Genomic DNA, 12,943 nt, shown 5'->3' on the forward strand with positions numbered 1-12,943 from the left:
GGAGTGAAACGAGGTAATAGCGCTATATTGCTCCCATACATCGGAGTAAATATTCGAGGTGGGGAGGTGTTAGGATACACCCCCTGTTAAGAACTCCCACGTGGATTTATTTTCGTTTACAGTGGGGCTTAGCTCGGCTATGCCAGGATTTACGTAGCGAAAGCTAAGGCATAGCATGGTTAACCTTGGTTAATCTCAATTGAAAGTCCAGGTTAGTCTGGTTGTCTAGCTATGTTGCGGCGTTGAGCCAGTTGTTCGGCGCGCCGTTCGTCTGTTTCCTGGGCGATTCGTTTCCTCTTCATCTCGTTCCGATGTCGATTCCAGGCCTCCTCCTGCTTATCAGAATTGTTGCCGTCCAAACTGCCGCTTTAACTGTGGTTGCGGCGCACGCGAGCTCTCCTTTTCAATCCTCCGACATGTTATCAGGCATGCAACGCAGCTGGCGAAGCGAGCAAAGGCGAGCGCGACTACGAGGAACGCGGTGTGACATCATACCAAACGGCGGCGGCGGAACACCTGTGGCTCGGTGCTACTAGTGGCGCATGCGCACTAGTAACCAGGCAGTGATATATATATATCCGCGGTGAGGCGCGCGTTGTGACGTCATGTGCCTCTTCGGAGTACCGCCACAGCGAAATTGCAAGTTTGCGGCCAGTAAAGCTTCCGCTTTAAGGCTACATTCCCACTTGGGAAACGGCAAGCGGGCGGAAAAGCCAAAGCGGCCGGAAACTCTTTTCCGCGCATGTACAAGATGTTCACATTTGTTTCGCCACTGCAGCGGAAACCACTGCCGCTTTCGCCCACATCCATCCAGTTTGCGTACGTTTGTCCACGTGGTAGCGCTGTTGATCACACTATTTCAAGACATACGTTCATTCATTGACCCGTCAGTTACTAAAAGCTATCATTTCGCGCAACTGCCCGTGTCGTTTTTAACTTTCGTCTACCATGGAAGATAAGATAAACAAGACATAGTTTCGACAGCTTTAGCTAGTTGCTTTTCCTAAAATAGACAATGAACAACGGAAAATGTTAAATTTTATGACCGGATGTTTACATGCTAGTGCAGCTTCCGGTGAAGCGGAACGGCTTTCCGCTTCACCGTGGCGAAAAAATCGGTCCGAAACTAATCTTGTCACCGCCTGGTTTTCCGCCCGTTCTTCCGCCTAGGCGGGCGGATTTTGTCAAGTTTTTTCCGCTTCCGCCTGCTCCGAGACCAAGTGTGAACGCAGCCTAAAAGGCGACGGAGCAATATGACGATGGCTGCTATATACCCATTGTGTTACAGTGGCGCAAATCCGTTCTAGGAGAGATGTATACACACAATTACTACGCTTATGTGAATACATCTGATGTTTCTATACCGGTTTACAATGTGTTTTATACCGTATGGACAAAAACTATCCGAGGACGCCTAAGCACTTATTGGGAGTTGTGAATGCGAAAGCATTAACGTCCACTTGAACGCCGCTGAGTGGTCCTTCGGATTAAGAAATCCTCCGAGCGAGTTCACGCGCTTGGCGCGTTTCGCTTCGGCCTTACCCAGGCACAGTTAGAAAGCAGGCGAGGGCTTGCGCGGACAAGGAACGCGCCGATAACACAGCCTTCCGAGAGCGAGAGTGACGTGGCGTCGCGGCGTTGCCTTCGCTCCTTCGCTCTACCTTTCTCCCTCTTACCCTCTCTCTCTCTTAATCCCATCTCCCCCACCCTGCTGGCACTGAGCCGTGCTCCCGCATGAGTGGCAGAAGATAGTGCTAGCCTTTCCCCCTTCCTTCCCCACAAGAACCACTTCTCTTCGCTCCTCACGCAACACCTGGCGCGCTGGTGTTCCGTTTCGTCTAGGGAGCCTGCATGCGAGCTTGCATGTAGACTCCCTAGTTTCGTCTGCTCTGCTCGGTCGAGGCGCGCTGGTGCCGTGGCGTCGCACCCGATGAGAATTCAGGCAGCTACAGACGCGGGACGCCAGCTTTTCCGCTCAATGAGTCATTGGGCGCTTTCGCATCAAAAGACATATGATATTGTAGTTTCCTGTGAAAAGTTGATTACCTACATTTCTAAGCTATTAGTTGCAGCTGTTTCTTTCTTTTTCTTTTTGTTATTGTCAAGCATGATGTCTTCTGCTGCAGCGAAATGGACAGACACAGATCACATTTTGCTCACTGACGATGACATAAATCTCCACTTTCTAATTTTTTCATTTCATGTGCTCACTGCTGCCTACGTGTTCAGTTTTGTGTGCTAGCGTATGTGTGCATGTGTTTCTTTTCCTTTCTTTGGCTCTTCTATTTCTTGCGGTACATTAAATCTGCGGTAGCATTCCAAGCCTTTTCTTTATTCGGCAAACTTCTGCAGTTATAATTGGAATTTCTCTCATCTGCGCGCACGTATTTTACTGCTGGTTGATGTATGCTGTTTCCTTGTAATACATTGCTAAAATACGCAAGGTATGCGCGTGATGGGCGGTCTATATAACAGGATGGCGCTCAATGGGCGGGCTATATAACAACATTGCGGTGAGTCTACAAGAGGCTTTAGTATTGGGCTATGCGTATGGCCTAACACAATGTCAACTTTCGGATCAGTTTGGGTCAGCGGGCCCAAGAATGCAAATCGTCATATCTTTTTTGATTCCTACCGTATTTTGTCTCACACGATATGCGGGTAAACAATCAGGCCAGGAGGCGACGCACCACTGCCATGCACGCAGAGGAAGTTGCCGACCGTGAAGACTTCGGGCGCATGCATACAGATGCGGCGATAAGGTCAAAACGGGCTAGTACCTAGCACAGCACTGCTTGGAATTAAATACCACACAAGCGGATATCATTGAAAGACAGTCAACGCAGACAGAGAAGGCAACGCTGCTCAAACTACGCAGTTGTATGCAGCCCAGTCATATGAGTCTCACTCCGCGAGGGTCGCGGTGTGGTTGTTGCTAATCTGCGACGCTTTCTACGGAACAACTACTTCACGTATTGCAAATGCAACTTGAGCACATAGCGTTGCGTCAAGACACGCATAGACCGTTTCACTGTTTATAAACATAGGCACTAGACGGTTTCCGGTTTCGCTAATTGACGTAGCCCGTCAAATTAAGCAAGCAAGAGAAGCACTGCCTGCAATATTGACTAGCAAGAGTGCGTTAAAATCTTGTCCGCGCCTTGTCCTGTCTGAAGGAAGGAAGGAAGGAAATCAACTTTATTAAGGTCCTGCAGGCCACGAGAGCTTTGGGCTCTCATGGAGAGGGCGTCTCCCACGACGGAACCGGGAGGTTTAGTTTCCTGGCGGCGTCGTGGACCTGCTGGACGGCCCAGAGTTGGGGAGCGAGTTCTTCGCTCCGGATTGCTTCTTCAAACTTGCGCTTGTCCTGTTCGTAGTTTACGTGAGCTTGCGAGCACGGCCAGAGTAAATGATAAACGTTAAGGGATGTATTGCTATTGGTGCAATAAGACTTGTCGTAGAGCTCAGGCATGTAATGGTGTAATCTGTTTTGAGGGGGATATGTGTCTGTTTGTAGCATTCTGAGTGTAACCGCTTGAGCTCGAGTGAGCGTGCGGTGTGGCGTGCTATATTGTCTGCGTTGTAGGTAGTAGTGTTTAGTGATTTCATTGTATGTAGTGGGCGCGTCCTTATTCTCCGAGTGGTCGGGTGAAGCCGCGTGGTCGTCAGTGTAGTTGGGCAACAGCTTGTTGATGAAATGAATCGACACTTTGTAAGCACAGGGGTATATAGTGGAGAAGACTTGCAAGCGGATATTTTCATGACTACAGGGCAGGTTGATTCCATTATGCTTACACCAGTGACTCCTACTGAAATTGAAGTAATTATCACGACCCTAGAAAACAAAGCTGCAGGCGGAGAAGACGAAATAAAGGCCTTACCTGTCAAGTATGTCGCTCATCTTATGAGTCCTGTATTAACCCATGTAATAAATGAGATGCTTACACGCGGCGAGTTCCCAGATGAATTAAAAATAGCTAAGATCACCCCTGTCTACAAGGGTGGCGATGAGAAAAAGCTTACCAACTACAGGCCGATATCTGTTTTGCCGGTGTTTTCCAAGATATTTGAGCGTGTTATTAATGATAGGCTTACGTCTTTTTTTCATAAACACAAAATAATTACGAAGTTGCAGTATGGCTTTCAAAAGGGTAAGTCTACAGAACTACATTTAACAAACATAAATGACAAAATAATTGAAAATATTGAGAACAAACTGCTCACTCTGGGGATTTTCTTGGATTTAAAAAAAAACATTTGACACTGTGCAGCACGATATTCTTCTAAAGAAGCTTGCTGCGTATGGTGTTCGAGGAGTAGCACAGAATTTAATTACATCATATCTCTCAAATCGGTATCAGTATGTATGCGTCGACAATCTGGTATCACAAAAATTGAAAGTCGAATGTGGCGTTCCTCAAGGATCAATCTTAGGACCCCTCTTATTTCTTGTATACATAAATGATATAACGTCCATACCAAACTCCCCTGAAATAATAATGTATGCTGACGACACTAATATCTTCTTTACTGGCACTACAAAAGAGGTCATAGAATCATCAGCTAACAGTTACCTCTTACACCTCTCCAGGTGGCTTAAAAGCAACCGGCTAAGTTTAAACACAAGCAAAACCAAATATATAATTTTTAAGCCAGCAAATAAAAGAGACCCCTATTGTGTTCATCTGCACTTTGAGGACACGTTACTGGAACAAGTTACAGAGCAAAACTTCTTGGGCGTATGGTTTACAGAGGACCTTACTTGGAATACTCATGTTGACAAATTAAAAAGTGAGCTATCTCGAGTTACTGGCTGCATGTATAAAATACAAAATATACTACCCACCTGGTTGAAACAAACATTATATTACTCACTTTTCTATTCAAAACTCAGTTATGGCATTTTAGTCTGGGGAACTACGACAGCTTCAAACTACAACAAACTAATCATTGTACAAAAGAAAATATTGAGAATGTGTGAAAACTATGTGGGTGACAAACGAGGACTCCGAACAAAACCGCTCTTCATTAAATATAGCATGCTTAAAGCAGATCAAGTTTATTATTTCAAACTACTCCAGTGGATATATAAATATAGGCTGCACACAATACCTGTCGACAGTTGCACCTCATACCCAATACGTAAACCACACTATGTAAAGCCCGCCACAAGAACTAATTACGGAAAGCAAACATTGAATTATCAAACGATTAAAATATTAAACAGTGATCACTTTAACGTACAATACACACAATCCTTCCACAGCTTCAAAAATGACTGTAAAAACCTATTAGTGGGCAGTGACATTGCATTTTCATTTTGAGTAACTTGTGCTCATCCCTGATAACACATGTAACCTCAGTTATGTTAGATTTTTCTCAGCGCTTGTAAATCATGTTTGCCATTGTTTCGGCATTTACATTGTGTATCAGTCTAAACCTTCGTTTTTTTTTTCTGAAATGTTTCAATGTACTGATCTACTTACTGTATGTGTTAGTTATTTTCGAGCAAGTGATTCTATGGTGTTTTTTTTTCTTTGTTGACTTCTGGTGTAAACCAATTTTATTGTTATATAATACTTATTGCATATGTACCTTCTGCTTTTTCGAAATCTATCCCGTTGAAGCAAAAGTAATGCTTTGGAGACATGTGTTCTGAATAATTGAATTTTTCGTTGCTGTGTGCTGTGTGTTAAAGATAGGTTCGACAAATATGTATGTGAATGATATGTCATGCTGCCTTGAACTGTAGGGGCGCAGAGGCTCTGTCAGGCATTTTGCCTTTACCTCTGCCCCCTACACGGGGTGAATCCGTGAAACAAACAATAAAGAAAGAAAGAAAGAATATACGGTAAGCGCGCGCGCAGCCTCGTGTGCCGCCTCGTTAAGGTTGGGGACGTCGCCGAGCTTTGGTCCTAAGTGTGCCGGGAACCAGTATATGAAGTGGTTCTTAATCTCTTTCTTTGAAACAATTTTGAGAGCCTGTGCGCAGACCGTGCCCTTTTGGAAAGGTCTGATAGCGGTTATGGAGTCGCTGTAGATATGGGAAAGATTGTCGTCGGTGAGCGCAACAGCGATCGCAACCTGTTCGGCCTGTTCAGGCTTCCTTGCAATTACCGTGGCTGCATATCGTGTGGATCCGCGGCCGTCCACAACCGCCACTGCGAAAGCTTTGTTTCCCGTGTATGCCGCCGCGTCCACAAAAGCTGAGCGTTCACGGTTCGCCAAGGCTTGGTTAAGAAGGAATTGTCCTCTCGCTTGTCGTCTGCCCCTGTTGTTTTCGGGGTGTACGCTTCTGAGTATAGGGCGGACCGTGATCCTGGCACGTATGTCCCGTGGGAGGTCCGCAAAGTCTTTTTCTATGTGTCCTTGTGCAAAGCCTAGCTTCTCTAGGATCGTGCGCCCCGGAGGCGTCGTCGAAAGCCTAGCAAGCTGGGCGCGCTGCTGGGCTTCGGCAATTTCTCCCAGGGTGTTGTGCATGCCCAGGTGCCCCAGCTTCTCGTTGCTGGTGCTGGTTGGAATGCCGAGAGCTTGCTTGGTGACCTTTCTGATTTGGGCATTCAGTCTGTCTCTTTCGGATCGTGTCCAATTGAGCATTGCCGTAACGTATGCGAAGTGACAGGTGACAAACGCGTGTATGAGTTTGATGAGATTATGTTCCTTGAGGCCCCTGTGTCTATTGGCAATTCTTCTGATGAGCCCAATAGCGTTGTTGGTTTTGGTGATGAGCTTCTGAACCGTAGAGGCATTGACGTCTTTAGTCTCTACGATCATACCCAGGACTCTGATTTTGTCGACGCACGGTATGGCGTGTCCCGAAGTGGTTCGTACAGTGGCGTAGCAACAGGGGGGGCGCCGTGGGCCCCGGGTGCAAGGGGCCAGAGAGGGGGGGGGGGGTGTCATATACGTCTGAAGACACCCCTCTTTCCGCCGGCTACACCCGGGGAGAGGGGTGACAGAAGACCTATGGGCCCCGGGTGCCAGACGACCTAGCTACGCCACTGGGTTCGTACGATAATTTCTTGATTATAGTCGAAGTCTGACAAGTATGGCCTGCGGCCTTTCTGCGTGGGTCTGCGTACGAGCAGCTCCGACTTGGTAGGCGAGCATCTGAGTCCTGTGGGAATTAGAAATTCTTCTATGGCATTCACTGCTTCTTGCAAGATGTCCTGCACCATGCCCGGGGTTCCTTTGGACACCAACATGGTGATGTCATCTGCGTATATGGTATGCTCGAGCCCGTGGATCTGCCCTAGTTTCTCAGCAAGTCCCGCCATGGCAAGGTTGAAAAGCATAGGGGAGATGACCAAGCCTTGGGGGGTGCCCCTGCTCCCCAGCGAGAGTGTCTCCCTGGAGAGGTCGGCAAATCGGAGCGTAGCCGTCCTGTTATCCAAGAATGACTTGACGTACGAGTGGAACCTAGCTCCGAGGTTGAGTTCGGAAATGGTGTCCACAATGTATTGGTGAGAGAGGTTATCGATCGCTTTCTCTAGATCCAACCCAAGAATGGCCTTGGCGTTTCTAATGGGGTCATCAATGATTTGGTGCTTGATTAAAATCATGGTGTCTTGAGTTGATAGACCGGGTCTAAATCCGATGAGGGTGTGTGGTAACAGTCCCTTGGTTTCGAGGAATCTGGGGATTCTGTTTTGAATGGCGTGTTCCGCCGCCTTACCCACGCACGACGTCAGTGATATGGGTCTGCGGTTCTCGACGCCCGAGGGCTTGTTGGGCTTTGTAATGAGAACCGTGGTGGCGTTCCTCCATTCCGGTGGGACCCTGCCGGAAGGCCAGACCTGATTGATTTGATCCGCTAGGAACTGGACGGAGTCTTCGTCCAAGTTACGAAGGGCCTTGTTACTAATACCGTCCGGACCTGGGGCCGATGTGCCATTCAAGTTTTGAAGGACGGTCCTGATTTCTTCCAGGGTAAAGGGTTCATCGAGGTCGAGGTTGTCCGCTCCCGTGTACGGGAAACCGGATGCCTCGGCCTCGTTTTCGTGGCTGCTCGAGAGTTGCATGTAATTCCTGCTCTTTGGAGTTTTTGAGTTCACGTTTCGCTATCTTGTCAGCCGCCATGGTCTGGGTCTTGTCCGATTCCCTTCTTGTGTGCCGTCACTATTGGCGCTTCACCTAAAGTAAGTTAAAATCTAAGCCCGCAGACTTTCAACACTTTTCCTCTGTACATAAGAACAATTTTACAAGTGAATGTTGCCCTGAGTTACACGAAAATTGTTTATGTATTTGTCCCGAGGCGTAATGCGCACGCCTTTTATCTGAAAACTTAAAATTGACTTTCCGCCCGTAAAACAACTTAAAAATGTGCTTTGCGTTCCGACTCAGTAGACTGATAAGACCCGTGACCGGAAGCTCCTCGGGGGCGCACTCTCGCTTCAGTTACAGCGCGAGTGAAACCGTCTATATATTCGTGCACACCCGTGATTCCTTTACGCGACGCGCTGTGTGTTTCCGTCGCGAGCGCAAGCGTTCGTTACCTGCGTCCGCGCTGGTTGGCAACAGGTGCGCGTCGCTGGGCTCGTTCTGTGGTAAACAGGCATTCATGCATGCAACGCCTTCCGCATAATAAATACGTCACATTTTGCGACGTAACAGTATCAGACTATAATGTTATATCGAAATGCATAACGCAGGCCTCCGCCTCTACTTTCATGCGCGACGCACTACTTTTTTTTCGCTTTCGTAGCTTTACACAGAGCTTTCGTAGCTTTACCTGCCGTTGCACTGCGTCCCAGCTAACTTTATCCACAGTTCCAAAAAGAAAATGGCAGTGGCTTAGCTCGGCTATGCCAGGATATACGTAGCGAAAGCTAAGGCATAGCATGGTTAGCCTTGGTTAATCTTGATTGCAAGTCCAGGTTAGTCTGGTTGTCTAGCTTTGTTGCGGTGTTTAGCCAGTCGTTCGGCGCGCGGTTCGTCTGTTTCCTGGGCGATTCGTTTCCTCTTCATCTCGTTCCGATGTCGATTCCAGGCCTCCTCCTGCTTATCAGAATTGTCGCCGTCCACACTGCCGCCTCAACGGTGGTTGCGGCGCACGCGAGCTCTCCTTTTCAATCATCCGACATGTTATCAGGCATGCGACGCCGCTGGCGAAGCGAGCGGAGGCGAACGCAACGACGAGGAACGCGGTGTGACGTCACGTGCCTCCTCGGAGCACGGCCACGGCGAAATCGCAAGTTCGCTGCCAGTACAGCTTTCGCTTTAATATTTAGGCCGGAGCACTCTAAAGGAGGACGTGACTAAGCGGTTGTGGCTGTCTGTTTTGTGCAGTAAGTCACCCTATTTTTTTTCTGTTGTGCTTAATGACATATTGCCTGAGGTGGGGCTCGACGCTGGTAACTACACAAGCCGAGCGGGGAGCAGGACAAATGTTTATTGGGGCGAACTTGTGCCCCGCATAAGCGAAAGGAACTAGTCCAGTAACAGCAACATTTGCGCGAACAGGCGGTGGTCGACGAACGGAGAGCCATCGCTTCATGCGTGGCGAGCATTTAAAAGCTGTCGTTGAACATGCGCAGAACTAACGTTGGGTGTCGTGAGCGTTGTCCTGCCCGACACTATAGGTCCATCGTTAAGTGGGAAGATGGTATCGCGATAGGTTCGAGGCGAGCGTTTGAACGCGATAACGCTTTTCACTCCAAAGTTAAGAGACACACGTGGCAATATTTAGCGAAGATTGGTTAACCGACCTTGCAAGTATTAACTTTAAGACAGAACTTCCAATGAGAAAATTGTAGAGTATTCTCGGGTACATCTGATTCAGCACCTTCTAATTTCATACTTTTATGGTAATCATTTTTCATGCTTCCCAGAGAAAGCCCGCGAAATGTGAAAAAAAAAAGAAAGCGCGTGACATGCTTTTGAGTGCGATGCTCTCAAACGTATCGCGTGTGAATGAACGGCGCATTTAGCCTCGTGTGGTGCCATGTGCGGTCATAGCTATCATGAACCGCGGCGAGGAAGCCACATCACCGGCGTAAACCCTGTAGCCGATGCCTGCGTCGCAGCCCAATCGCTTTTCAAACGGCAGAACGACCATACTGTAAAATAATTTGCACCCTTAAAATGAAAAAGGGTGTAAATGTGTCTATAACTCACACCTTTAGGGTGTGATTTGTACAATGAACAACCTCGGAGTGTGAGTTATAGACACATTTACACCGTTTTATCACTTTTAAGGCTGAAAATTATTTTACAGTGCAGGCGAAATGTGCTGTTCGCAAATCGCGACGCGCGAGCGATCATGTCACGAGCTCCTTTTTTCATACTTCGCGGGCTTTCCTTTACATGAAAAAAAATTAATTATTGCATTGCAAGTATAGTGTAGAAGCAGCTGAATTAAATGTTTCGTACAACGCTCTACAACCTTGTCATTGGAAGTTTCACCTTGAATACTCGAAATGTTGCTCAGTTATGCTTGACAGATTATGTAATTCAGCGGAATACAACAAAAAAATGTTGTGTAACTTGCTGCATACAACCGCCGAAAATAGGCATTCGATGATATTGGCCTGTATGTGTGCGTGAAAGTGTCAGTGTTTAACTGCGCTGCTTCACTATCATGGCTCACATACTAAACCATCCGCATCTATTAAGCAACAAGTATTTAGCCGCACCCTCCTGGAGTGATTGGGCGTTCTCTTAAACATTGGCTAAAATTAACCGGGACATCCTTGCATGAAACAGGCTGTAGTCCTCCTATATTGTGTCCGTTTAAATCTTTTTTTTGTTTTTTTGCTAAGCTAAACGAACTTCCGCCTTTATAAGGAACTGTAGCTCACGCAGGTGAATCACACTCTTGGCTTACCCGACAGCATCGGTTAATGTCCTTCACCACCTCTTATCGTCCCACACTCAGCCTCGAACTGTGGAATGCCACTGGCACTGTGATGTTAGATAAGAGAAAAGCGTCCAGTCGTTTTGTTGTTCCTTTTTAATCACCTTTGCTCGCGCTACTCGTTACCCCTAACCCGATTAATTTGTCTTAAACGCTCGCGTGTCGGCGACACAGGCCACGTCACCGTCGGGGCTTTTGCCAGACTTCTCGTTATCTCTCCTTGTCGGTGTTATCGCTCTCGCAGCAAATTAATGGCGCACGTCAATTCAAGGTACAGCGGACACTGAGCTAATGACATTGGCGTGCAACGAGGATTCCGCAAAGCAAAGCACGAGCACTTAAGCGCAGGGCGAGATGGTCGTAAAAGCTGTATGTTGGAAATTCGATTTCCCGACATTTGATTGGTCAGATTCAGCAACGTGCAAAGCGCACGGCCTGCAAAACAGGTTAGGAATTTCGCATTCTTCGGCGAGTTTTGTCAAGTTCACAGAATGTAGGCGCCGTGCGAGAAGTCGCTACACTCTTGGGCAAAGGTACTACACCCTTTGGGGTGAATCTCTGCCACACAACGATAATCGTCATCTGCCTTGCTTGCATTTCGTTTCTTGAAAATGCCGTGCCCGCTACTTTCCTGTCGGGAATGCTATGTAATGCTGATAACGCGCATGCCGTTCGTTACTGGGAAGTACCGGGCTCGCCGCGTTAAAGAAAGGAAATGCGGACAAGACAGATCACGATTATCGTTGTGTGGCAAAAAGGGTGTAATTTTGCTTAAGAGTATTTACAGGAGTGTCACATTTAGGAACAACTATTTCGTGCCTACCATACTTGTAAAGCACTTGTACAGCTACTTGAACACTGGCGTACAACAGAGAAAAACAGTGACAGAAGCGAACCCGATGCACGACGACATACTGGCACCGAGACCACACCGAGCGGGCTACCTTCCAACTCAATTTACTGAGATTCTTTACACGTATTATTCTAACCTGCAGCGCAATTTCAATGGAAATTGTTTCAAGCTGTACGCGGAACTATTTCAATCTCATTATTTTCATCAGTACTTTTGCTTTTGATGCACTGCCTTAAGCGCTTGCAAATATACGCGCACTGTTTGAAGCGGGTGGTATAAACCTCCTTATTCCAAAGTGCCCTCAGTGGCTGCTTTGGCTCCTTCTCCTGCAACATATAATCAAGGCTTGACTCCGCGATGTAGGAGAGAAGCCTTTTAGGGCGGGGATCTGCGACCTGCACTTGAAAGGGATAAATTCAGAGCTTGTTTCGTGACGACTGCGGCGCCCTAGCGGTAGATCATCCGCCTCGCATGCAAGAGGTACTGAGTTCAAATGCCGGTGCCGGTGAACCGGTGGGTTTCCGGTTCTTTCTAATGGCTAGAAATGTCCCTTGGCTTGGCAATCGGCTTCTTCTGAGGTTCGCATCTCGAAAGGGGGCCCCATAGACGGAGGCCCAACAGACTTGACTTAGAGGCATGGTCTCTGTGTGCCTCTTGTCCAACCACAGACGGCCTTGCTGAAGAGCATCTGCAGCGGCTGCGGGAGACAAATGTTGCCGCCGGGTACCTACCGGTGTCCCCCAGTGTCGTGGCGTCGGAAACTCGAGGCGCAAAGGCAATAGTCAGCAGGAAAATTAACACGAAATGTATAACTGAGGTTTTTAGCGCACGAAAAGGGACGAGAGAAAAAGGCAAGACGCGGACTCTGTCTCTCGTCCCTTTTCGTGCGCTAAAAACCTCAGTTATGGAATACCAACACGCCCTAACCTACGCTCGTTCAACGAAATGTATGTTTGTGTGTGTGTATTTAGTCTGCACAATTGGATACCCACCGTGAGGTATCGGCCAAAAATGTTTGTTGTTGTTCTCCTGAGTGGTTCCGCGACGCATCCCACAGTGAGAGATCGGCCATGAATCGGGTGGAAGAATTAGGTGTTGAAGAACAAGGGAACTACCAATTTGAATGTTGGATCTTAGAGAGTGAAAATGTTTTTAGAGGGGAAAAACAGACAGAAGAAAACGGTGAATTAGAAAAGACCAATTATAAATAAATAAAAGAAAACAATGGCGGGGAT

This window comes from Dermacentor andersoni, chromosome 8, assembly GCF_023375885.2.
Source record: "Dermacentor andersoni chromosome 8, qqDerAnde1_hic_scaffold, whole genome shotgun sequence".
NCBI classification, from domain to species: Eukaryota; Metazoa; Arthropoda; class Arachnida; order Ixodida; family Ixodidae; genus Dermacentor; species Dermacentor andersoni.